The following is a 4,917-nucleotide window of genomic DNA, read 5'->3' on the forward strand; positions in this document are numbered from 1 at the left end:
AAAATAAGGTGAATGGGCTGGAGAGGTGGCTTGGCAGCTGAGACACTTGCTGCTCTTGTAGCTCTTGCAGGGGACCAGAGTTTGGTTCCCCACACCCCATGCTCAGACTACTCACAACTTCTTGTTGGTTTATTCAATTTTTGTTTGTTTGTTTTAGACAGTTTCTCTGTGTACACTGGCTGTCCGAGGACGCATTCTATAGACCAGGCTGGCCTGGAAGTCAGAGATTACCTGTCCCAGCATACTGAGTGATGGGATTAAAGGCACACACCACCACCTGACTGCTCACAAATACTTGTGACTCCAGCTCCAGGGATTCCCTTCCAGCCAACACAGGCACCTGTCCATACCCCTTCCCCCAGTATATGAAATTTTAAAAAATTAATCTTAAAAATAACTGAGTGACAGAGGAAGGTATCTGATGCCCATCTCTAGCCTCCACATAAATATCCACCACACACACACACACACACACACATACACACACACACACACACACACACACACACAAATTGTTTGGGCCAGTGAGTGAGTGGCTTCATAAAGGAACCTGCTGCCAAACATGATGATCTGAGTTTGATTCCCAGGTCCCTCATAGTGGAAGGAGAAAATAAACTTTCAAAAGTTATCCTCTGACCTCCACAAGTGCTGGCATGTACACACACACACACACACACACACACACACACACACACACACACACTAAAGATATGTCATGTTTTCAAATGGTTTTTACAGTTCAGTCACAGAACACGTGCATTTTAGGTCCATCGTAGTGGGAACCCTGTTTCCACTGTCACCAGCGACCAGGCTGTTGCAAGTGAACACATCTTTCTTTAACTTGGAGCATGGGTGTGGGGCAATGAGGCACTGGCCCTTAAGTTTATCTGGAAGTGACAGCCATCACTTCTGCCTTCACTGACCAATGTAGATCCCAGCAGGAAGTACGGAAGTTCACTCTTCTGTGTGCCTGAAGAGCAGGACATTTATTTGGTTAATGGCATTGGTAACTGATGCAGAGGGATGTGTGGGGAATGTGTTCGTCTGATCCACCCTGATCCTTTCGAGGACAGTGCTCCCCCTTGGGGATGCATAACCAGCATTCCCATTCTAATGGATGATCATTCCTTGATTATACTAGAAGAGCCCCAGAGATTTGGACCACTGGGAAAGAAATCTGAGTTAGGGGGAAAGACGGTGGAAGAGGTGAGTGGCCATGGGGCCAGCTGAGCAGATATCAACGTGTGACAGGGAATACAGCAAAGAAAAGGGCTCGGGTATGAGTCACCAGGGGCTTGCCTGCCGAAACCACTAAACAATATGGCATACCAGCCCCTCCACAGGAGTGCCTGCCCCTGCCTTATACCCACTGGGTTGTGGACAGGACCACGCCCTAGCCAGTTGCTGGCTCAGGGATGACAGCGCCCTAGGGTAGGATGTCAGGATGGAAGCAGAGTGATAGGTTCAAAGGCCATAGCAGAAATTTAGGTGAGAAAAAAGGGAGTTGTGGAGCAGAGAGTAGAAAGAAATAAGGTTTAGAGAATGGAGAAAATCCACAGCACAGAGGCTGACTGGTCAAAGCGGCCCAGAGGAAGACCAGGTGACAGGCCAGGCTGGATAGACATGGCCACACAGAGATCCAGGAAGGAACAGTACAGGTAGGGTCACAGCTATGCAGGGAGAGCAAACTGGCTGGATGAGGTGCTATGAGCTGCTTCTGGGTAAACATTAATGTTGAACCCTCCAACAAGCTCTGCATTTTTCTGTTTGGTTTGTTGTTGTTTTTTTTTTTTTGTTGTTTGTTTGTTTGGTTGTTTTTTTGTTTTTTTTTTTTTGTTTTTTTTTTTTGAGCTGGGGACCGAACCCAGGGCCTTGTGCTTCCTAGGCAAGCGCTCTGCCACTGAGCTAAATCCCCAACCCCATGGTTTGTTGTTTTTAAGCCTGGGTGTCTTGTACCTCAGGCTGACCTTGAACTTGCTATGTTACTGTGGATGACTTTGAACTTGTGACCCACCTACCTCCATGCATACAGTTTCAAAGAAACTTACAAAAGAAAGGAAAGAAAGAGAGAAAGAAAGAAAGAAAGAAAGAAAGGAATAGTAAAAAGAAAGAAAAACAGTGTGTGTGTGTGTGTGTGTGTGTGTGTGTGTGTGTGTGTGTGAGTGAGATAGGGAATGGAATAGACAATATGTATCACATAAAAATGGTGAAATTGTGGTGGCCCACACTGTTAATCCCAGCACTAGGGAGGCAGAGGCAAGAGGATCTCGGTGAGTTCAAGGCCAGCCTGGTCTACAGAGTGAGTCCTGGGACAGTGAGAACTATACAGAGAGACCCGGTCTTAAAAAACAAAAACCAAAAAAAGCAAAACAAAACAAAACTTTAAGGGAAGGTGAAATTCCTAACTATAGATCCTAGGTTATCAATGGGTACAATAAAAAGGATTTTAATTTTGTGTGTGTGTGTGGTGTGCAGATACAGGCACATGTGTACCATGACACGAGTGGAGGTCCGAGGAGAAATTTTACTTACCTCTGTGATGTGGGGCTTAACTCAAGTCATCAGGCAAGCACTTTAACCTGTTGAGCCGCCCTCACCTGCCTATGTGAGGGCTTTACAAAAAACTCTTTGTTCCCATGATCTGGTGTCCCTGCCCAGCTTCTGTAAGTAGAAGACTGTTGTCCGTTTTGAGCCTTGAGCATATCAGTGTTTTATATTCTGAGGTTCCACACATGCAGGGGCTTCACAGTGCAGGAATACCAGTCCTTGGAGCCCCTAGGGGACACCAAGCTTCCCATTTAGTTGGCATGCCCTCCTATGCTCTCACCCTTCTCCTGCACATGGCTTCCCTGAGAGGTCCGAGTTCCCATTCTGAATCTTTGAGGTGTTAGCTTGTGACTGACTGAGGTGAGTCACACCTCACTATCATCTGCAAAGATGGCACTAATGATAGAGCATTGCAGAGTGACCAAGTGAACCGCCTGTGGGAAGCCCTATCTCAGACCTTGGTATACAGTAGGCACTCAACTTCTCCACTCTATCATGCTGGGCTGATCCCTTGACTGCTCTTGCAACTGCACTGAGAAATGACCTTACAATGTTTTGACCACGTGTAACCTTGGCAACCAGCATTCACACATCAATGATCAATGAAAACATTGTGAGTTACTTATAGGATTGGTATATACTCGATGGCCAGATGCTGGGTGTGAGGTGAGGCAGTGACTCCCTAATTAGGGGCAGCAATTCATCAATTGATTGCCTTCTTTTTCTAGTCAATCAAAACTAGGTTCTATCTCCACACTGTAAGCTGTCCCGGGCCTGCCCCCTCTCTCAAGTTCCCTGTTCTTTCCATCCCGACCTGTCTCCCTGTCTCTGCTTCCTTCACTCTGATTCCCTACCTCACAGACAAGGATTGAAATGCCTTTGATTCTGGCCTTTTGGGTATCAGCAGGGCAGTCAGTCAGGAATTAAGTTTCAGATTTTTGCTTCTCCAAATATGGGCCATGGATTGGAAGTGAGGCCCTAGCTGAGAGCTTGCAGCAGGGCCAGTATCTCAGCAGGCACCAGCAATGCTGATCAGCTGGATCACCTTCAGGTTCCCTCCTCCCATCCCAGTGATGATAATGCTGGATGGGCGTCCAAAGACCGTGGGCCGTCCTCATGAACCGGGAGGCAAACTTCCACAAGTGTTTACATCGCCAGCTGCGGGAGTACAGACCTTTATCCCAGCACTTGGAAGGCAGAGGCAGCCTGGGCTACACAACTAGTTCTAAGTCAGGGCTACACAGAGATGCCCTGTCTCAATACAAACAAGCAAGCAAGCAAAACAAAGGTGCTCGCACTAAGGGATCCAGTTCTACATGCTGCTCTCACACTGTTCCTGGGAGAGCTGTGGGTCCTATCATTGCTCTCTTCGTGTTCTGAGCCAGGGAGGGACATCACCAGTCCATGTTGCCATGTCTACTCATGTCTTTTATAGGACAGGATTAATGGTGGCAAGACTAGGCTACCATCCACTGCCACTCCAGATTACAATACACTGTGAATTTTAATGTCACCTGTGGGAAAGCTTAGAATTATTAATGAATCAAAAGTGTAAGAAAGAAGCAAGAGTATCAAAGGCATGAAGAGGCCACAGCAGAAGTAAAGGGACTGTCTACCCAAACTGTACCACACAGTGGGCCACACTGACAGGCAGTCCACAGGTCCTGCCCAGAACCATAGTCCCACAAGAGTGCTAGGAGGAAAATGTTAACAACAACAACAACAACAACAAAAACAACAACAACAACAAAAACCCAAAGAACAGCCTAGCTACAGCCTGTGACCTGGCTAGAGGGCTTGGTGGAGAAGTTCTGCTCACTTCTGTAACAGGAAATACAGTGGAGGCTCAAAAGGGGCAAAAGGTGGAGGCTGCTGTTGGCCAAGAAAGAACCTCTGGGAGCAAGCAGGTAAATTGCTTTATGATGATGCCAGGTGGCTTCCTGGCACTTCTTGGATGTGGGCACCAATGTCAACACGGGCAAAAACTTCAAGATTAGGGTGGCCAGATGTAGCGAATAAAAATGTAAGACATTCAGTTGAATTTGAACATCAGATAAACCACAATTTCTTCATGCAGAGGGTGTATCTACATCTAGTCAATACCCTGCTCCAGACGGGGTTTCTTGCTAAACCTGGACTTCACTGATTGGCTCGAGTAGTTGACCAGGCAAAGCCAGAGAGCCTCTTGTCTCTGGCTCCGAGGCCAGGAATTCCAGGTTCAAACCCTCCGAGCTCTTCTCCCAGGTGCTGTGATCCCAACTCAGGCCCTCACTTTATCCATTGAGCCATCTCCCCAGCCCCCAGCTTATTTTTAAATTTAGACTAGAAACAGAGTTGCATTATGTTAGCTAGGAGGTGGGGCAGTCGTTG

Source organism: Rattus norvegicus, chromosome 4 (genome assembly GCF_021556685.1).
Source record: "Rattus norvegicus strain SHRSP/BbbUtx chromosome 4, alternate assembly SHRSP_T2T, whole genome shotgun sequence".
Classification (NCBI taxonomy): domain Eukaryota; kingdom Metazoa; phylum Chordata; class Mammalia; order Rodentia; family Muridae; genus Rattus; species Rattus norvegicus.